The sequence below is a fragment of the Struthio camelus genome, chromosome 2 (assembly GCF_040807025.1).
Source record: "Struthio camelus isolate bStrCam1 chromosome 2, bStrCam1.hap1, whole genome shotgun sequence".
In the NCBI taxonomy this organism is placed as follows: domain Eukaryota; kingdom Metazoa; phylum Chordata; class Aves; order Struthioniformes; family Struthionidae; genus Struthio; species Struthio camelus.
In genome coordinates, this window is record NC_090943.1 from 71,503,614 (window position 1) to 71,527,110 (window position 23,497).

Genomic DNA, 23,497 nt, shown 5'->3' on the forward strand with positions numbered 1-23,497 from the left:
ATAGAATGACTTTGATGAGCCTTTCACCTCGCTGTGTACATTTTCTGTCTTTCCTGAGATGGAGAGCAGAATCAGACCTGAACACAACGTTCAACATCTTCGTCCACCTTGGATTTATGCAGTGACATTACAAGATTTTTGGTTTATTTTTATTTCTTTTCTAATAAATCCTATAAATAAAATTTTAGATCAATATAAAAAACTGATGTTTTCACAGAATATATATTATAATCTCAAAAGCTTATTCTTAAGTGATAATAGACACTACAAGGCACACTAATAGCTTGTTACTGTGGTATCTGAGCATTTCACCAAAAATGATAATGATAATTTTCAAAATCATCAGCTGAATGGGAAAACAGCAATATGGCAAAAATATGTGATCATGTAATTATGATGCACATGCAGAAGTTGTCAAATTCAGGATACACAGAACACCTAAATTCTGATACTCCCTACCTTTGGTGTACTTGGACTGCAATCTTAAATGGCTTTATTTAAAAGGGTTTGTATACAGTATAATATATCGGCATGTACAGTACATTTGATTCCTAACTACTTGATTAGTAAATACTTATGAGAAATGCTATAAATCAATTAATTCCTGTGCTTTTTTTATATCATTTTATATCTTTCAAGTTTTCTAGAGCTATTAGATACCTTAGGTGAAAGACTAACAAAAATCTTGAAATGTAAAATGAATATGGATCTTTATCATTGTTGGTTTCTGTTTTATTGATTTTTAAAGATGAAGATATAAAATCATTATTAAAAATTTCTGTGCTTTTTGTACACAGAAAACTAGGTTTTCACTAGCCACATTTTGACCATTTCTATAATAGTAAATTTCAGTACAATTATCAAGTTTAAAAGTATGTAAAATTTGGAAGAGTAGTCTGAAATGTAACTGTTCAATTCTAGGTTATCGGAAAATATTTCAAATGTGGATTGAATTGAAATATTTTCATAATTATGATTTTAAATTTGCAGTTTCATAACCTGAGTGAAAATTATTTTCTTCCCAGTGGCCTAAATCATGTATGAGCCATTCACAGAAATTGCTGTAATCTGTAGTAAAAAAAAAATCTGTTTGAGAGGCTGGTAATCAACCAGTCATTGATTCTCAACCGATAAGAACATCAGGCTTTCCATTACAGTATGGATTTATATCTACAGAGCATTCGTATCTGCAAGTGTAGATGCCTTTGCTATAATGATATAAAGACAGATTCTCCTGTTGGAAAACTTTACTGAGTAAAATTCACTACACCTTCTCTTTCATCTCTCCCTTAATTCTGGGAATTTGTTACCAAATAATAAGAAAAACTCTGCAGCACTCTTTGGATATGACTATTAAAAGACTCTTTTTTCTTCTTTCTTTCCAACCAAAATATTTTCCTCGAAGGTCTTGCATGAACACTTCACATTTGAAAAAGAAACCCAATATGACATTGCATTTTGTCACCATCAGTCATTTGCTACGCAAATTGAGACACCTAGAGGACTTCAGAGAGTTCAAGGCCTGCCTGCACACAGGGCTTGCACAAACAATGAAAGATTTACGATCTGAGCAATAAGTACTTTCAGGAAGAAACCAATTAAAAATCAAAATATAATAGGATATGTATTGAAAAAGAGAAAAAGGTCAGTCTGGATCACGAAAGGAAAATAAAGGGACTAGTGAACACAAGTCTGGTTAAATGGATTTATGAAACACTTTTATTTGAAAAATAGAGCTTAAATTCTTTAGCCTGAAACTTGTGCTTACTTTCCAAATTCTGAGCTGCACTGAACAATTAAATCTTTTTAAAATAAATATAAGAGCCGAAGCAGAAGATCCAAGGTCCACCCAGATCTTGTTTCTGACAGGTTCACAGAGGATGCCTACCCCAAAATAAAGCACCAGGGCAAGAATGCAGTGATGTTCTCCCAAGCTCCAGCAATTCTCACATCAGGGCCTGTGATGAAAGTAGTAACTTTGTGTTAGTGGCCTTTGATGAATTTTTTCCTGCGTGAATTTTTCTCATTGCTCTTTTAGCTGCTATAAATTTTAGCACTGGCAACATCCTGTGGCAAGGAGTTGCAGTGCTTGTGCTATCACCTTATGAAGTATTATCTTCTTTTGTTTGTTTTGAACTTTCCACATGCTACTTTCACGCTATGAGTCTTGCCCATGGGCTTTCATTAGAAAAGAACAGTCAGTATGTAATAGCAAAAGGATCAAGCTACAGTATCAGGACAAATCAAGATGGTAATATATTTTCCATTAAAATAAGATGACCTAATAAGATAAGGCTGGACTGAAGTCATGTTAAATGGAAGTCCCAAAGCTGCCACACTGCCCCAAAGACAGAAAATGTCATTGCTCTTTCTGTTGGACTGCTCCCCAGTGGCCTTCCCCAAAGCTGCTTCTGAAAGGATTTTCCAGCTCCTTTGAAGCTGATGTCAAGGTAAGGTTACAGATAGACCTCAAGTGTGAAAATAGAAGGGGCTTTGGGTGTACATGTGTAGGTTGGGTTGAACATCAAAGGTAACGCCTGTTATCAATATTAGTGAATGACCTCTTAAGGTGAAAAAACACTCAAAATTGCCTCCCATTTTAATATCGCAATTAGAGAAGAAGCTGTATTTACAGGCAATTTCCTTCAGTCTTCCCCTCTGTTTCGCATGCCTCGATGAGTAATGATGAATTCTACCCAGGCTTTGGACTGAGTAGAGTCTGCAGGGAAAAAAGCTTACTTCCAATATTCAACCTACCACATGAAGGAGGAAGAAGAATTTAAGATGCCAGTCTCCAAGAAATGGAAGTCTGTACGTGCAATTGATGACATCAAAACCTATCTGCAATCTCATATAAACAACAATAACAAAAAAGAGCACTTGAGACATTTTGTTGTCTGGGATGAAAGTTTCTCACTCACCTTTTAAGCTTCTGTTGTAGTAAGAACCTAAAAGTATTTCCCTGGTAGTGATGTAAGAAAATCAGTTTCGCTTGGACCCAGTCGACTTTGAAAAGACATCTGCACCCAGATCCTTGATGGTAGCACTAAATTAACTCCCCTTTTGGAAAAATAACTGTCCAATTTGCTGACAGCACAATGGGCGGAATCATATAGTGCGGTATAATGAGCAGTAAAAGCCAGCTCAGTTTTGAGCCACTCATACAGGGGTGTAGTGGCAAACCCAAGAAATGACATACCATAGTACCGTGCTACTACAAGACTAGGCTATTTGCGGCACCAGCCAGTACCTGTATATTTATAGTATACCTGCAAGAATAAACTTCCTTGAAGGTAATTGTTTATCCTAATTTCCATAAGACACTTGTTTGTTTATACATTGAAGAATGTAGGTTTCTATCCTTAAGGGATTTTTATTCTATGGAGAAGTCCTGAGCATCCCAGGTGGTCTCTAGCTGTCTTCAGAAAGGTGCAAGTCTCCCGCAGGTTTTGTCATATTTGCCACACGGACATCTTGGGATACCTTAGGGCACGTTAAATGACTCTGTGTGCCACATTTAGGCAACTGAATTCCACCCTTCCATCCTGTTCCTTTTTTGAGTCTTGCTAAGCTGTTGGACTCAGTTGTACGCTGTCATGGTAAATTCTTCTGCTTCCCTTCCCGTAATGAGAAAAAAAAAGTCATTTTATAGGTTGGTGATTTTCCTTTAATCTTATTGGCTGTTTCCTTGTTTTTTCTGCTATGAAGACATGAATAGGAGTTTACAATTTGCTCTTGCTTTAGCATTTGTTATTTTATTTATCACTTATATGTTTCCTCTCCAAAGGAAAGAATACTAATCTTTAAGAGCTTTTCTTTCATGAATATCTGTTGTTATTATATTTGCATTTATGTTCTATGAACACCTTCCCTTTGTAATCTATTATTTATCTTAAATGAGGTGACTAGAATTAAGCACAACATTCAAAATGAAAGCACGCTACCGATCTGAAGTAGGATGTGTGTTAATTTGTAGTGCATTGGTGTCTGCAAGCCTGCACAAGGTTCCTTTTGGTTGTATACTGCACAAATGCAGATCTCTTGTCCTGAAGATCTTACAATCAAATTTTAAAACAGATATTAATAGGTGAATAAATTATAGAAATGAGACCGGAAAAGTGTGCAAGGAAATAACGTGGTTTATGAGCAGTTAACATGAACCTCACTAATCTGATTACATAATGGCATTATATCATTTTTCAGGTATTAATTTAATCCAATTTTTTATGTATTTTATAATTTAGTCCCGCACATCCACAAATAATTAATAGATATCTTAATGGAGCTGCCAGCAATGACTCGTTGTCTCCTATGCCTAACTCCCAAATGCTTACAGTTCTCTTAGAGCTCATGAAGGTGTATCAGCAGCTCAGACTCTACTGAGTGCTTTACCTTCCACTGTACATTAACATGCCTTTGTTAACATGGAGTTTTAACTGCAGTCAGACTGCACAGTTGTCTATCTTTTTAAGTGCCTCTGGAATTCCACACAATATTTCCTAGTTTTCAATAACCTAAATTATTTTGACATCTGTGAATTTGCCACTGTGGCATTCCCCTTTTCCCAAATAATTAATAGACACATTAATTAATCATTTTCCTGCATTTTTAAAAGTGTTCCAATATCAGCTGTATTGTTTACCTGAGGAACACAATACAGAAATAATCACAGAGCCAAAGTGATAACCTGTTTCTTGTGTCACTGCCTTTAAAAAATAACCATCAGCTGGTATTTTTGAAATCAGAACTTCTCTCCTTAAACAGAAGGAAGTTACAGTCTCTGGTTATTCTAGGCCAACTGAGGGTATTAATTCCAAAGTGAAGCTATCTTTGAAGAGAAAATGCTGACGGTACCTCTTCTGTTTTAAATGGAAAGTATCCACAGGTCTTAAATGCGGGATGATGCCCTGGGCAAAGATACAGTGTCTCATGTAAAAAAGAGAGATTAGGGCTGCACAGATGAAAAGAAGTGTCTTAAATTCCACCCAGAAGTAGCTCCTGCAGCCCATTGACAAGAACAGGGATAACATTTAAAAATAAGTCTCTAAGCGGTGCACCCATCTCAGCCTGAGGACAAATCTGAAGACATGACTCTAGGTAGATTCTTCTGCAATATTCCGATCTAGAAGTAATTCATAAAGCACTGTGATCTTCATGTCAGAGGTAAGGTTACATCTCAGCCAAATATAGATAGGAAAAGGAGGAAAAGACACAATAGCTTCTTTTACATAATCACTTTAGCAGACAATCTCTATTTCTGAAATAGGGAAGTTTTCACACAAAAGGCGGTACCATACCTTACAACATGGGGCTCTCAGGACTTCCTGGGCTTTTCAAAACCTTGTAGATACTGAGCTCTCAAGAAAAGCTATAGAAATTAGGCAATTTCAAAACACTCACTAAGCATCTGTTTGCACGTTTCCATGCTCAAATATGGGTAGAGTTATATTCACTTCTGAACATGTGGATTTGGTTTCTAAGTTATTTAGATGCCTTTTAAAATTTTACCTTGGATACGTTAGTAGATCACTGGGCAATGACTGAGTATAGTCTTTTTGCCATGCCAGATAATTTCAGTTTTTGAGAGTGAAAGAAACTAAGGGAAACTGTGAAAGTTGTCTCAGAATAAAATAAAGATTAATTAATAGATTTCCCACAAAAAGTAGGTACACACGCTACTTTTAAAGCAATTTATTCTCCTAAAGAATGACAATGACTTTCTTATAGACCTTACCAGTTTGGAAATACAAAGACTCAAAGAACAAATAGTTGTAATACAGTTGGCACATCAGCTGCTATTAGCTTTTTACCACTTCTTATTCCTGCATTTTGTTTTCTTCCTTGGAAGAGTTCCCAGGCATTAACAGCACTTTACACAGCTTTGTTGGCCACAGCTGATATTGTTTCAGTTCTGAATTTCACACTACTAAAAAGACCCTGGGAGAAACTTAGAGAACAACAAAAATAGTCTGGATGGAAAGAATGGGAGACAAAATTGGTTTTATGAGGAAGGAGTATAAAAGTAAGACACACATAGCTTTGTCAAGAGGTGACTGCAGAGGAAAGGTGGTAAGGAGGAGAGAGCAGTATGCTAGCAGTATGTAGTGGCTGAAGGGTTTTTAATCTCAGGAAATTCATTGCTGGTTTAAGAAGGTTTAATTCCGAGTAATAAGAAGAAAGTGAGAAAAAAATCGGGTATAAAAATATATAACATCAAGATACTTTAGACTGTGAAGCAGTAGAGCAAATAGTTTCTCTTGGAACATTTGTAGTTAAAAGTTACAGTTAGATAGGAGAATATTGCTTGTAAGGAATAGCTACGGTGCATGTGCTTCCTGCAGCCTCACCAGGCTGCGAGTGCGATTCAGCTCCAGATTCAGACAGCTGAACGGGAGTCCGTAATGTTGATGCTTACTTGTGAGCTAGTGTCTAAGCTCTAGAGGCTATGGGGCTCGAGGGTGCTGCCTAAATGTAGTCATCCAGTGTCATTAGAGTTGCTGTGGGCATCACCTTTATCTAACAGTGTTGGCAGATCTAGCACAGGTTGTACAGGAGCCTTGTGCCCTTCTGGAGCAGCAGCTAGAGGCCAGGCAGGTTATCGCAGTAGAAACCTACCCTGGGCCTCTAGACCCCATCAGCTGTATTGGCTAAATCTCCATTGATGCCAAGGGGACCTTAAAAGCTCCCTGGCTCACATACAGGTGCCACTGCAAACACCTGAAGTGAAGCGTCAGAATCCAGAGTTGAATGCTCCTCAGCCGCAATCTTCATTTAGTATTTCTAGGGCGAGGTAATTTTTGCAGTTAAACTACAAAGTCTTCTACCAAATTATAAATACACAGAATGAAATAACCTCAGCTATAAAGGAACTGGAAATTAATTTTGAAGTGTAATTAAATCAGATGCTGTCTTTTCTGCTATCATACTCTTGGAATAACATGATAAAATTTCAGTGTTTAATTAAATGAAACTTTAACAGTTTTGAAAATGACTTATGTCTTTCTAACTTCTTTTGTGAAATCTTTAGAGATTGTAAAAATCTAAGCAAAAGTATTCCAAATCCTTTCCTATTACCATTTCTGTTTACTTTCTTAATGTCACAAGTTCCTAGATTTTAAATAACTTAATTATTTAGCATTATCTGAATAATATGTAATAAAAAGAGACAAATCATCATGTTTTTTTCAGGAGCGAGTGCATCATACCTGAGTAAATGACCTGACTTTTCCATTAGAGATGACACGGCATGCTCAGAGTACTCACACTCAAAAGAAATGAAGATTTATTTTTAACAGTTTGATGAACATTTAAATATAGAAATGGTTCAGCAAATCTTTTCAACCATTTTTCTCTTTTTGTATCTCGTTCGCATTATACATATGAAGCACACAATTTTGACTTTAAAAAAAATTCTGATATTTTAAGTATCAGACTGTGTGTGTGCCTCAGAGAATAGTACATGCTCTATTTATGTCAAATATCTTTCACTGCTGCTATCTTTTATGGAAAAATAGTTTTACTACAGTTTTGAGGCCTGGTGGGAAAAAAACAACAAAATCACACCTGGTTTGCTTATTTTAAACATCCAAATACATTTTAATGCAGTATGATTTGATACGTTCTACAATCTAATTGGCACACAATGAAATCAATTAACTATTTTTTTAGGATTAAGTCTATTTCCCTAAGTCATGAACAGCCATTATATGACAATACATTACCAGAAAGAGTCTTGCTTACAGCTAGCCTTTGCAGCTGTTCATAAAACCACAGTTCAGAAAGATGACAAAAACAAGATAAACTATCATTCATAATGTAAAATCATAGCAAAAAGCTCAAGCCTGAAAACAATATGTTTTATTGTTTGAAACGGAGGGAACTGACATGTTGTTAATACACTGCATTGTGCTTTGCTCTTGCCTTTATCTTCAACAAAGGACAACAGTATTACAAACTTCTGAAAGAGGTCAAGCGCGGTCACTTTAATCAAATTTGATATCAGCTTTTTTCTTCAGTCGTTTTGGAACAATGATAACTGCTCTACCTTCTTTCAGTTGACTGCTTGGTTTAGTTGACTGCCCGGCTTCTGTGAGTATTTTGATTCTCACAGTCAATTTTGATGGAACGCTGAGGAAACCAGTCAACATGCAGAAGACAGGGATTTTGGGATGTATAAAATGAAAAGAGTAGTTGCCTTTTATTTTGTTGCTTGTTTGCCTTATTTATTGGTATATCCCACTTCCAAGCTCGGAGTCACTGTGCAGGTTTTAACTCCACAGTTCCCAGAGCAATTGTTTAGGATTGGTAAAATGAAGAGCTAGCCTAGTAGGTAAATAAAAAGCCTATACTTTTGACTCTATGGTGGGTAACCCTCTATCTGAAGCACTTCTTTAAATTGCACGTAATATTACTGTTTAATGTAACTTGCGTGCCGCTTAAAGATCTTAAGATGAAAAATTTGCGCATTGAATGATGAAGGTGTAAATTCTGTTTGCATAACGCCTATCAAGAAAGCAACCCTGTGAAGGAGGAATTATGTGTATATCTCAGCTATGCATACTAACGGGGGATATAAGATCTGTTTTTCTGTGATTAGGTAGCTGTCTTAATATAACTCATGTACAGTGAGTGTCAGCCTTTGTTTTGCACAGAGATCTTTACTGCTAATTTCATGCAGCAGCAGGATTATGCAGCTTAATGTATAGTAGAAACATTAAAAAAATCAGTTTGGTTTTTATTTTCTGATCTGTAGGTTAGAAGAATAACAAATGTCTAAATGAAGGACCTTATGATATCTATTTCAGGAATATAAATAGATGCTGAATCTCAGCATATACTTGTGGAAAATTCATTACCAAGCAAACTAAAAATGCTAGTAACCTTTGAATTATTGAGCGGTTTGATGGATGCAATTGACTGTCATATTCTCTTAAGTTCAGACACAGATCCAGGAAAAACACCATAATTTTGCATACTGTGTTGTGAAAAATAACTGTAAAGGTACTGGACTGATATATGTTGCTAATGCTTCTTAAAAGAAGAGACACGAACGGATGCAATCAGCCAAACAAATTTGTATTTTGTGCCGATGCACTAAAGAAGTCTCTAATGACTGTCAGTTAAAAAAAAATGTAAGAGAGCTTGTTTTACAGTGATTGTATCTATTAGGAGAACATAGTAGATTCGATTGGAAATAAGATACCCAAAGCACTTGTGTATTTAAGTTTGAAGACAAGCTTATGATATGATGACTCCCCAAAGTCTTCATTTCGGCAAGTAGGAGCTGAACGAATAACAGCGTGAGTGGGATGCCACGGGTTAAGCAGCCTTTCAGCTCCAAAATATTCGGCAAGTAAGAATTGGGGAAGCAGTGATGAAGGCGATGGGGGAGGGGAAAAGTACACGGGAAATTTAACGCTTCCTTTGATAGAACAGTACTCTCTTGTTGACCAAAAAGTTGCAGATTTATTGGAGAGACTCGGATGGAATTTTGGTGTACTATACAGTAAGAAGGCATGCAATTTTTTTTGCTTTTTAGACCGTATATGTTCAAGTTTAGACCTTAAATCTGGTGCCCTATCGCAGGATTACTGAAGTCAGGATATTTCAGGTAAGTAAGGCTATGATTCAGTTCTTCTTCTTCCCCAAACATTCAGAAGGAAATAACAAAACCAATCTGTGCATTTTGAGCACAGAAACTGAGATTCAACAGCGTAAAACGAGAAACAGTACTGCAGTGCGAAGCCGAGTAGAAAAGGAAGCGTAGTTCGCTCAATCGATAGTCCTCCCTGTACCTATTGTACATGCTTCAGCAGTTCTCCTTCCATTCTCCTCTATTAAACCACTTTGTAGGATTAGGACAGATGAATGATTATAGCTAAAATCTAAACCCCACTGGGGCTAGGTCAAAACTTTCCTAATCTCTTCTTACTCCTTCAGTTACAACATTTCCTGCCTTAGTGTCTCCTGGCATTTTTTCTTGAAGTATCCCAGGGCAGGTTTACAGATCTATATGGGTCTGCCATAGCTGTATGTGTACCTGGGGCTCTGTGGGACCCACCTCAGCATATAAGGCAACAAAATCGTTCCCTTATTTAATTACTTATTCTTCATGGGGTTTATAGTAAGGTTATAGCCACTCTAGCTTCAAAACAGCTGCACTTCTGATGTGCGGTGGCCTTCAATATTTGAGTCAAGAAAGCTGCAAATACCCATTAGTAGGACACAGTTTGGTTGCAAGCCATAGTCTGTAATTTTTTTTTTTCACAGCCAGGATAATTTGAAAAGGTCTTTGTGCAAATAGAAAACATTCTATCTGAACACTTTTCAAAGGTGGATACAAAGTGCCGCATATATTTGGTAGATCATAGAAACACTGGTCATCTAACACCAGATCCTGCTAACTCTTCTTCTGTGTTTATAACACATCCTACTCCATAGATAGTTCCAGTGATTTCAAATAAGTAATTATGTTTATTAATATAATTATGTTAGCACAAGAGCTCTCTCTAGTGGAGTCAATGATGCTTTACTGGTTGTGTTGCTCAAACACTGAAAAATAGTAGAAATCCTTAATCCTGCTGTCTCCCAAATACAGCCAGTGCCAGAATGGCATAACTGTCAAATATCATCTAAAAAAGGAACTCTTCTGTTGTATGTATGAGATATTTAACTTGAAAAAAAAGTCGTATACAAAAAGAGCTGGAATTAACTCCTTGACGATGACTGACATCGTTGCCATCAGCCGAGTTGGGATTTTATGAAGGTCTTCATGGGCTGTTCAAGAAGTCCAGATTTCTTCTGAGCATTTTATTATACTTATCAAGGCCTTTCTTCTGCTAATCTTTTCTGAGATAGGGTGGCTAGAACTGGATGGAATGGAGAATGTACTGGTGCTGTGCCTGCTCCACAGGAAGACCACGGTATAATGTTACATTTATATCTTGCTCCTTTAAGAATAGCTCAAGCCCCGCTGTTGCGCCAGGTGCAGCAGTTTTCAGCAGAACATCTTAGCAGGTAGAGAAGTTCAGGAAGCAAACGGTCCATCTAAAGAGCCTTTCCCCCAACCATGTGGCTGGCTTTTATATTAGAAGAAAGCAGGCATTGAGAGAAGACTCTGAGAGCTGTGTTCATCTAATAGCTCTTTTTACTTTAATCAAACACTGGTTATATAGACTTTCTGGTTGCTTTGCACCTACTGCGTCTGGGTAAGGAGAAGAAAAGATTTAAGACAGTGCTCTTGGAGAGAACAAACACTTATATACATTGTGTGATCTCTCATTTCTTATGAGTTTTCAGATTCTGGTATGCTTGGCTTTCACAGCTGCAGGTATTCTTCCCTTAGCATTTCAGAGGTCCCCTACAAGCAGCTGCTAAAGAAACAAGCTAGTTCTGCTAGGGAAACTGTATTGCTTGGTTTGGAAATCAGCTAAACAGACTAGGAAAAACAGCAAGTTTCCACGATAGCACCAGGTTAACAGGGAAGCACCTCAGGGTTTTAATTCAATGATCAGTGCTGTTTTAACACATTTGTTAATGTACTGAAGAGGCTGATGAGTAGTTGAGTCAGTGACAAGATGACAAAATTTGTATAGGACAATTATTTACATTACTCGGCATCAGAAAAGATTATGAGGATGTAGGTAAGCTCTGAAGTGTTGAGCATTTGAGGAAACTGAGGTAAACCACAGTGGGGAATCTGAGTGCTCCTATAGCTTGGTTACTCCATTATCTTCCTTTCAGAGCAAGCAAGAAATATAGGCCTGGATTCTACATGAGGTACAAATCTAAGGGGAGCAGAAAAAAGAAGGTGTACTGGATGTGAAAAGGAGATGTTTAAGGGGGCTGACGCTGAAGACAGAAAACATGGAGGACCGAGGGCCCTCTGGTGTCTTTGTGCCACCAGAAATTCTGGCAGATACTCAGTAAAGGATTTGCAGCCTGGAAGCCTGTCCTACATATACGTACTGATGTCCTATTCTTAAAAGAGGGCAATGCTTTTGTTTTGAAAGATAGCAAAAGAGCAGCCCTCTTTCTAGGCAGTAGCCTGGTTAAAAACCGGGCACATTCAGAGAACGTGGGAGCCTGCGGTTCAGTTCCCTCCTTTTTTTCCAGAAGTCAAACCTTTTGGGACAAAAGCTTGTATCACTCTCCCGTGCAGGTTCTCCCATGTCCTCCTCACATGTCTGTCCCACAACGGGAGCTCCTCTGAAGCAGCTGTGTAATAACGGCAAGTAACTTTCATTGGGAGCCTGTCTGAGGAGGCATCACTGGTGAGTCTTTGAAAGTCTCAACGTTGTCTGCAAAATGGTGTTCCCATGTCTCTGTCTTCTGCCTGCTCCATATTGTAGCTAATGATCTTTATTGCTTTGTGTGCTCGTTTTTTAAGATCCTCATGATTAGTCTTTTTCTTTTCAAATCCTTCAGTGCTTGTTTTTGAATGACTCATCCTGCTCTGATGTCATCAGTGGCAAATGGGGTGATATTTGCCTGATCAAACGTAAGCATCAGCTAGTCACCTTTGGCTCCTCTTACAGTTAAAGGAGAGAAATAGGCATCTCTAGGGGCTCAGATCATGTCCTTTAAAAATGACATCTAAAATGGGTCATGTGAATCATACCTTAAAAACGCTTATTTTTCTTAGTTTGAGTATGAAAAGAAAACAGAACTGACAGTCTGCTATTATCTTCAGGACCAATGCAAAAGTCTTCAAGTCTTTCTTTTTATGCATGATTGCTTCAAAAAGCAATTGACCCAAAGGTGTTACCAGGAATCTAAAGAGAAAAAAATATGGGCAGCTGAAAAAATGTAACCGAGAGACTAACTTGAAGCTTTACGATCAGGGAAAAAGGAGAAGAATATGGCCTGCCCATCCACCTCGGTTTGAATTTAGCAGGGCTGGCAAATGGAAGATTGTATTTGTTTCTGTAAGATTGAGCATGCTGATATGGCAGTCGCTTGCAGATGAAACTTGAGGTGCCTAAATTATTATTTTTACACATTTGCTTCTTAAAATAGGTGTTCACTTCAGTTTAAAATTTGTATGTTAGCATTTGAAGAAAAGCTAGCTTCCTACTTTCCTGGCTTCTTTCCTTCCTTTTCTTCTTCGTTTTGTGCAATACAGAATCACAATCCCTAACAATGACAGATAAATATCGAATTCTGGGCTGAGCAGTTAGTGTCTCAGGTGTTTTATTCATGGGCACCACATGCAAAATGTGAGTAGTTTTTCCTATTGTGGAAAAGTAATGTTATGTTCAGAACTGCCAAAGTTACTTGAATTTCACTAAGCTGTTTTTTCAGGTGAATCTAGAAATAAATGGAAAGTTGAAAAAGGCCGATATGTGTTAAATACACAGTATACCTGTAGTTTTAATTCTTTTAGGTCAAAAAAATATTCAAATGCATTCACAGTACTTTTGATTGAAAGAATTTGTAATTGGATTTCCAAACATGCTGCTTTCATCTTGGGCAGTACAATGTGCACTTTGATAATAACATGGCTATGTCATTAGAAAGAAGTCCATTTACTAGTTTAGGCATAAAATGAGATACAGAAGAAGACAATAAAATGCTTTCTAACATAATGCACCTTATTTTTTATTGTATTCAATAGAGGCCTGATGAATAAGTAATCTTGTAAGTGCATCAGAAGTACACCTTGGCTGATCTCTTAGAGGTGTGAGATTTCACTGCTATCAAGATTATTCATAATATCACATTAATTTCTAATAAAGAGCATAAAACTTTATAATGGATCAAAATATGTGCCCACAAGCTGTTTGGACCATCTGCTGGAAGAGGCAAGCTTCCACACCATAAAAGTAATCTAAGACAGGAAGAAAAGAAATTATGTGCAGATGAAAAGTAACATTTTCAAAATGTCTTTTTTTAATATAGAGCCCTTAAATAATATTTTCCTGACTTTCCCTTCTTCACACTCCTTTACTGGAAGTTCAGCTATATATCTATAAGCTGTTCTGGGCATTAGTTACATTTTCTCCTATGTTTAATGTTATCTAGTGCAAATTAGATTTGCAGCAAACTAATCTGGTCCAGGTAGTAAACGTCACTGCTTGAATTATTTTATTCATCCATTTCTTTCTTTCTGTGGCATTTATGCAATTACCAGTGCTAGTGGGATTCTCCCCTCCCTCCCCCCATGAAATCAGAAAAAATTAAATCCGAGGGACCTAAATAAGGTTTACAATTTTTCTTTTTTTTTTTCTTTTTCCCTAGGAGAAAGAGAAAAGAGGTTTATTTGCTTTTAAGACATCCACAATTTGAAATTTAATATCAGAACATAAGTCATTTTCCTGATAATAACACTTATTATATACATAGGAAGTTCTTGGAAGTGGGTGATTTTTACAGCCTCAAAGACAATAAGAAGACCAGTCAGGTATCTCTTTGTCAAAGCTTTGCAGCTCTATCTTTGGACACTAAGCATTTCATACACGGCAGCTCTGCAAAACTAGTAATAAAGAAACTCTTATGGCTACAAGAGTACCTACATTGATTTCATATGCTATTCATCATATATTTTGTTGTTCACAAGAAGAGAAGGACGTCTTTGAATTGACCATTGTGTCTTTTTAAAAGCACACTCGAATACTTCATTGGAAAAAAAGTCACAAAACAAAACAAACCTGGCTATTGTTCTTGTTCTTGAAAAGGGGAATCTGTCTTAATGTTTTTGATGTAAATAATGTCCTTTCTCTAGAACTGATGAAACAGTGAAATTAATTGGGAATTCATTTTGTATATGAAGCCGTCATATTTTAAATCTCACTTTAGGTTCAAAATTGTTCTTGCTAAAACAAAGAACTTTTTGAAAACCACACCTTCTCTTGAAAATAATTCTTTCAAAACCTTAAGGACTCAGGCAGGGATTTATTCTACCACCTATTGCCAAATATAGTCTCTGACAGTTCTTTTTTATTACATTAAAAGCTAGATACGAGTTCAGTTTTAGAATATAAAGAAATCCACGCATGATGTATGACAAGAATTTAAAGTGGAAAATATCAGCTACTATCATGGCTCATTAATAGTAATTTATTACTCATACCCAACATATATCATTGTTGGATTTCAACGCCCTCATCCCAGTTGTTGCTATAGTGAGTTGGGTACTGTTCAAACAGAGTGCCAGTGTTTTCTGATACATAACACTTTTAAAGTAATAAAAGGTACCATAGATTTTGAGTCTAGTCTGAGAATAATCATTATTCATAAAAATGATTTATTTAAAAATTGAAGGTGTCATTTCAATACTTTCAGAAAATCTTTGTTTCCCAGGTTGAAACTGTTTTCATTTAGAAAATTGCCAGAACCGAATGAAAGAGAGGCAGTGAAGAAGTTGTTAAAAACCTGAGCAGCACCATAGAACGATTAATTTAGAGCCTGAAAGTTCTTCAGCAAATTACATTTTTAACTCATGTTATAAAACAAACAAAAATTTTATCCTTTTTTGCCTTGCTTTAGGAGTGAAGATAAAGTCAGTTACTAACAACGCTGGTGCTGGTCCTGCAAACTGTTGGGCACATATTTAACTTTACTGTCACAAGTAGCTTCCTCTGTTTTTGCTAGTCTGCTACTGATGGTAAAGTCAAACTTATGTGAACATTACCTTCTGCAGGAATCAGAAACTAAAGCATGTAAAAAAGGGTGTGGAATACAGGAAACAGAAATGTTCTATAAGTAAGTTGGCATTGTCTGGTTGCAATTATTTTCTATATTTAAACTAAAAAATCTTAATTTAGGATAGGAACAGATTGACTATTGTTGCTCTGCTTCCTTTTGTCAGCGAGGGAGAAAAGAAATCCAGTAATCACCCATTTTACTTTGTTCCTTTGTGCATTAGATCTGTGAAGCATGTTACTGAGAGGGTAGACTTTTTTTTTTTCCTCACCAGTTTCGATGGCCGATGACCTATAGAAACTGTTCAGGCATTTTTTATAATTATTCCTCATAGTTTGCTAGACCAAATCAATTTCGTTACAAAAACTAGCTTAGGTGCTGCAATAGGCCAGAGTACCAAAAAAAGATGCGCTGTGCCTTATGTTATGATCTGTAACCACGAAGGGTAAAGATCTTCTGCCAAGGGCAAAAATAAGAAAATCCCATCAGATTCCCCAAATCTGCATGCAAGGAATTCTGTGTCCCCAGCTCTGTTTGCTTTAAATACATTTTAAACTACTGGAGAAAACTCCAGGACAAAAGAGTGCTGCTCCTGTTACACTGAGACTCTAAAAGGGCATGTGAGAAGGCCTGGGAAATGGTAGGCTGGATTTCATGCCATGGTTAATTAAAAGAACACCCAGAGGAGGATCCAGTTCGTAAAGGACCAAAAAGGTAAGACCTTTAATTAATACTGTCCAGCATGATTTCATGGAAAACAGATCTTTGTTAAACAAGCTTGCTCCCATTCTTCGATAATGATAAATTTGGCTGATACGGTAAGTGAGTACATGTGATACACTGAGACATCTAAAAAGCATTTGACTTTGTACAACGTTCTATTCTAACTTAAAAAAAAAAAACTAGCACTATACCATGTCAATAAAACACATGTTAAATAGATTAAAATCTAGGCAGTTGACAAGTGACACAGGTAGTTGTCAATGGGGAGTCATCATCAAGTGCAGGTGTTTCTCATGGGGTTCTGCAGGGACAGATACTGTGTTCAGCACACTACAACACTTTCCTCAGTGTTCATGAAGTTAATATAAAATTATGGCTCATAGATTAACAGAACAGTAAATAATTATGAGGCCAGTGCAGTCTTGTGTAGAGACTCTGCCACTTGCCAAGCACTTTATCTTGATTTTTTTCCTCCATAGGGAGCTATGTATTTGAACTGTAGTGGTCTATAATATGCACACCTATTCACAGGAGGGCGAGGGACTAATCAAATGGGGTCTTCTGGCCTTAAACTCTGTGAATCTGTAAACTGGTGGTGTCTCTCTGTGGTAGAAAAAGTAATGGATTAAGATTAATGAATTTGTGGGAAGATTTGGTGAAATTCACAGGGAAATTAAAGATTTCAATTTGTTGTTGTAGAACACGAAGGGTAGGAAAATGCTCACATTTATCATGGGGATAAGCAGAGGGCTGGTTATAGAGCTGACTGAGTCAGATTGTGAAGGGAAAGGTGTGCACTAGAGGGCAGGTATCACGTCTGTGTCATCAAGGGAACATGCTGTGGAGAGGGCTAAACTGATGGCCTGAGTCTTTGCTCAGTCTCCCGACGCAGAGGCAGCAGCACCTGGTGGAGTTCCTCAGTGGGGTCTGGGTGCACCTTAGCCATATTTGTCCAGCACTACACCTTCCCAGATTAGCCTGCCTCAAACCAGTTAGTCCTGCCTTTCAGTGGGTTTCATGTCATCAGATCATGCTGGGACCAGAGGTGACTTATGTCCAGCTAGCTTAAAGACCTCTGTGCTCCTGACTTGGGCGGTAACATAGGCAGTTTACACATGGCTATGACCAGAAGAGGCCTTCACGTTCACTAGACTTCATTACAGTGAAGCAGTGTACTGACTGCATCTTCCTGCATCCGTGCCATCATACACCAACCCATTTTGCAGTGAGGCTTCCGGTTTCCTACAGGATTAGCTTTGGCAAGTCTGAGTTCTGAGTCAGCTTCATTTATGCAGAGATAGGTAGATCTAGATAGCTACTTTAAAGGAGGGTTTTACTGAATTAAAATAAAAGAATGCAAGAACGTAGTAAGTGTAAGTTCCTAGAAGGAGGAAGGATATGCCCCTTAGAGCTTTGGGGTAGCTGGAATTGAACTTGCAAGCCAGCATACAGAAAAATTCAACCCTGAGGTGTTTCCAAAACTCAGTGCTAGTTTGTTTCAAAATAGTTTCCTTTTTGGCCAAAAAAATCTGATTTTGAGAAGGTACTGGGGAACTACAACATTCCCCGGATAGGAAGATAGACTTTTTGCTTGCTAATTTGAGGGCTAGGAAGATTTTTTTTTGTTTTACTTTTTATTTCTTTTGAAATCTTTGCCGTGCTTGAAAGGGAGGGCAGTATTTTGCCTCTGCTGATGTAGCTTTCACTGTTACCTCTTAAATGGTGACAATGGACTTACAAGTTTGGGAATATTAATATATTAATACATATTAACATTTGAGATTTATGTTTATTTACTTTATTTTCCTCCTGCATTGACAGCTATCTAATACTTCATCCTATTTTTCTCCTGAAACAAAGCTCACCAAAGGCCATGAGGTTATTCAGCACATGTAACAGGTTTTTTTCAGCAAAATCTTATATGTCCAATTAAAAATATAAAAATATAAAAGATGTGGAGTATAGCTATGCATGTTCTCAAGCCATACTACCAGTTACTGATTCATGTTTCCTCAGTTTGTAGATACTGCAGCATTTATGTCTCCATTTATTTCTTGTTATGTGTTACTCTTGGTGAATCTAGGGTGTCATGTTACCGAAAAGACCATGCTGTCCCCTTTTTCTGAGTAGTTACAGTAGCAAACAAATAACCTGTACGCTCAGAAATTATTGCCAGCTCTCAGTTCACATTCACAACCTACTGTTAAGTTCTGCAACTCGCTTTCCCTGCCAACAGCGAACCTTTGGAAAGCTCATAAAGCGACATTTGAAAGCCTCTTGCTCCTGCAAATACTATTTCCTGGTCATAGGTGCAAAAATGTTTTACCTAGCTGCTCAGTGTGGGAAAAGAGAACAAATTCCACTTGAAACACGCCCTGTGCTGTTCCACCAAACTATACGGATTGAGGGAGGTGGTCAATAAAAGTATCTCCTTGTTCGGCTTGTCAGATTTGGAGTGTGGACAAGCAGTTGCACTAGGGGCACGCTAGTAAAGGAATCTAGAAAAGATCAGCGACAACAGCTAGAGTTTCTTGAAGGTAATCACCCTGTTTTTTAAATCATCAACAAAACTACCCACTTACCAAAAATAAAAGACTTTTTAAAATGTGTTTTTTGAAGGGAAACAGGCATAGATCAAGAAGTCCCAAAAAGAGAGGCCATAGAGGAGATCTCTATTCAATGGTAAAAATTACTACTGATTTTCTGATTGTGCCATACACTTTCTAACATATTTGGAGCAAACCGAGAGAAGACTACTTTCAGGAAGGTTGTGGGTATGACTGGACAGTAGACAAATAATTTGGAATTTTCCATTTGGCAGCAGTCACTGCTCATATCTGTAACGCTACGTGTGTACGTACCAACGTTGTTATACGATGTACTTGCTACTTTCCTGTAGGAAAGCAGCCATTTCTTTGGATGGATGTATCGTCATGCTTATTAATGTCTGATCATCAGTGACTTTTTTGCTGTTGTTTTCTCAATGTTTGTCTTATAGCAGCCACATTGTGGATTTAGTTAATGACTAATGGATGTGTTTAAATACCTCCAGAGACTTGTTCCATAAAACTTGTATTGACTCTGTAATTCATCAGAAGTCCCTGATTTATTAAAAAATAGCTGTACCTATTAATGCTTGCTTTTAAGCTTTTTTTTTTTGTGAGACTGCAGAGTTTACCGAAGGAATTAACTTTTATACTTTTTTTTGAGCTAGTCACAAAACAAAAAGAATGAGATAAGTTGCAGAAACAGAAAAGTAAAATCACTTGTTATTTCTCTTAGGTGCACATGGTTGCACTGAGAAAAATTATGCTAAAATAACAGCATTTACAATAAATCCTGACAAAAAGGGTCTGTCTTTTGTATCCACTGTGGCTTTTGAATCTGTATACTTTTATTTATATTTTTGGTTCAACATCAAAAGCACCATGGAAAAGACAACAGAACTCCAGTTTCCTTTCAATCCATTCATTTTCCACTGTGTTTTTCCTTCTGGGACTATTTTCGTATGTTCCTCTCACAGCATTAGAAGATGCCTGCAACAATCTCAAGTGATCTCAACAATCACTTATTACTGGGGAGTTAGTTCCTTGGATTAGTTAGTATGGGCTTAGACTTAGTTCCACCAGCTAATCAGTTAAACGTTTTGTGTGTATACCAAATCTGAGCCTCCCTCTTAATATGTCAGAAAAATGCTATTATGCAGGCACTTCACCTACAAATGTTTAGGAAGAAAGCTCCCCGTGCATAAACGGCTGGAGATTAAGCAGACAGGGGGAATAAGAGTCAGAAAGGTACTTAGGAGTGTTGTTTCCGTTGATCTGCAGTGAGCGTGCTGAGGAACGTGAGTGCTTTTGTGAGTTGGGCCCTACAGTTCAGTCTGACAAAAGGACTCCTGTCCTTTGGTGTTCCTGGCTGTGATGCCCAACACCAGGTTCCTGACTTGAGAACTGGAATTTGATGTGCAGAGTTGTGTGTTAGGAGGTGCCGAATCCTAGGAAAAAAAGAAAATTTTTTCCCTTTTTTTTTTCCGGGCTGGTAAATCCAATTGGTTTGTGTGTATCAGCAGTGGCTGTGACACTGAGCACTAGAGTTAACACTTCTAGTTCATGAATACTGGTTTGAGAGACTAAAATTTTCATCATTATTTTCACTGAGGAGTGTTTAGCGGCAGCATTTGCTTGATAAGGTTCAGATCCCACCACAGGAATTTGCTGCCCTTGCACTGTGCTATGGAAGGTCAGAGTTTGGACACAGTCGTGGTGGGAGTCAGAAGTGCTTCCTCCCTCCCATGCCAGGCTGCAGACTTCAGCTGTTTTGGGGTCCCATGGCAGCTCAGGTCCACCCCTGGCATCCCTTAGGAGAGATGAGACAATTCCTAGGAGAGAAACTAGGCATGTATGCTGAGAGAGGTCCTGGTGTCTCAGGCCCACAGTCTGGATAACTGGGGATGAAGAGCACAAGTATGCTCAGCAATGGAGTTTAGGGAGACGGTCCCTCTCTCACGTGTTTAGCGGAGAAGACTGATGGGGAAAGGGAGGATAGTAGGCGTTAAGTATACAAAAGGCTTCTGCAATGACAAAGGAAAAACTTTTAAAAAAAATTGTGGTGGGCTGGTTCAAGAAGGGTTGGTGGGTTTAAAAGAATGTAGGTTTAAAATTCAGGCAGGAAAATACAAGGCCAAGGTTAAGAAAAGCTTTCTTGTGGTAAAGACAACGGAATAATTTGGCTGAGGAGGTTGTATGTAAAGCTCTCCAATGATGAAAAAGCCAGAGCCTAGCCAATATCTGTCAGGAGTGACACAAACGGAGTTGATTTTGCTTTAGGGAATGAGGCTGGACAAGATGACCTCTTGAGGTACCTTCCAGACCTTTGGCTCTATAAACTGTTTTTGAACTGACAAGGAAACTATAGGCAAAATGTTTTAAAAGAAACACATTATCCAGCCTGTCAGGGGATCATGTGCCCCCTTGCTTATTTCCTGAAACTACTCTGGATTCATCTATATAAGATACTACATTGCCTGGGCACTGATTGCCTGAGGCCAACCCATTTTATGCGGGGATACCTGGCATTCATTGTAATATAGTTGAGCTAACAGAGCTTTGGTTTTTAAGCATCTAAAAGCTGAAAGGTCTTATTTGAGGGTCTTGATGCTAGACCCTAACGTCCAGAGATTATTTAGATTTACCGAACACTTTTGGGGAGGGGGTTTGAATATCTCCTCCTTAAGGCACTGCCAAAACTTCATTAGCAAGTGTCTGGACTGAGGTGGGTCAGCAGAGATGGAAATTAAAATGTTCAGTTAAGTTCTGTAGATGTGCCGCAGGACAGGACAAAGCATATGTTTATAACCTGGGAAATAAAATGTGAAAGGAAAAAAAGGTTACAACGAGCCTCTAAGAAACAAAAAGAATTTGTATCTGCAATATTGTTTGTCTTGTGAAGGAAACCATGGCGCGTATTTCTTAGTAGTGTCAGCTGATGGAGCTGAGACCATAAAATGTTCCTTGCCACTAGCAGAACATTTCTGTTGCTAGTTATTGATCGTATTGCTAGTTATTGTGGAAACATATATTATAAATTCCTTTTTTTTGTCTCTTTTTCCTTATGTGGAAAAACGTTTGCTGTATGGTGATGCAGAGGGAGGTACTGCCATAGAAATTCTCTGGAGAAAGAGGAGGGCACATTTCCTTTCCACAGCCTGTGTTTAATATGCCAAATGACAGGCAGGCAAGCAGGCTTGTCAAATGTCTTGCTTTTTCAAGACTCCTTGTTTGTATGTGATGACCCGCTTCTGTCTCATGGTCTGCACGTCTCAGACCAGTTGAAATAGCATGCTATTCAATGATGATATCTTGGTACTGTAGATGATAGATGGGCGCATAAGGAAGTAGACAGAATTGCATATGCTTCGAAACAGTGTTCAAGTCACTGGCAAAACTCTACTGGTAATATGGCAGGGAAGACAGCCAGGCATTTAAAACTATCCGTAAGCGCACAGGAAAATAAAATCACAAACTGAAAAACGCCAGGAGGTTGACCAAAGCAGCTCTTTGCTGGTACGACTTGTCGCAAATCAAAACGCTCCAGACATGAGAAGTCTCTGTCTTGCTTCTGATGCTACGATAATTTAATTGGTAGCCTTCAGTTTCATAACACTTTATTTTTACATTTATACACCTGATCGGGATAAATGATTGTTGTTGTTGTTTTTGTTTTTTTTTAGTCTGTAGGAGGAATAACAAAATGCCACCTCTGTATCTCATCTCTTACGAGGATGCAACTGGCCCCCCAATTTTATCATTGTAAGGGCCTTCCCTTCCTTTCAGCTCCCTGACTTCTGTTTTTTAAGTACAATAATGCAGATACATTAATAATTCATGTTCTTTTCTTGCTTTCATTCTCCTCCTCCAAGGCTCTGTCACAGTTAAGCCACAAGCCCTGAGCAAAATGCCGCACACGGTTGCTTTGAGAGCCTCGATGCGTCCCTTGGTTTCTTTTCAAAAAGAAGCACCCCCAGAAGGGTTGGTGTAACACGTTTCACCTGGCAGCCGGGTGTAGGTAATCCAGCTGGCACGCCGGGAAGGGGAGAGGTTGGAGGTGCGGAGTCACTTCCCACCCACTGCCTCCCTGGCCCTGACTCGCAGTTATTGCTGGCTTGAACATGGTGGGGTGACGCGAAGCCTCCTCTTTGTGCAGGGGACGAGCCAGGAAGGGGCTGTCAGTGCTGTTTCTGCTGGTGCTCAAAATTGTCATTTCAAACCCTCTCAAACCCTTCTTGTAGCTACAAGTGCGACCGTCTTTCCTCAGCCCTTTGGAATTTCTCTTTTTTCCTGTATTTTCTTTTTGCCTTTCCCCACATGCACTCTGTTTTTCTGTTCCATTTCTCAGCATCCATCCCGTCACCCCACCCCTGTCCAGTGTCTTCTCCTTAGGCCCTCCCATCCTTACCAGTTTCCCTTTTTGTCCTCCGTCATCACTACAGCAACACCTCTCACGCTCCCGTCTGGCTTTTCCTGCCGTTTTGGATCTCTTGTTCAGTCATCTGTCTTATCACAGGGATGTCCAGCTGCAACTGCTTTTTGCTACAAATCTAATTGCTAACAGCGAATTCTCGCTACTGCGTTTT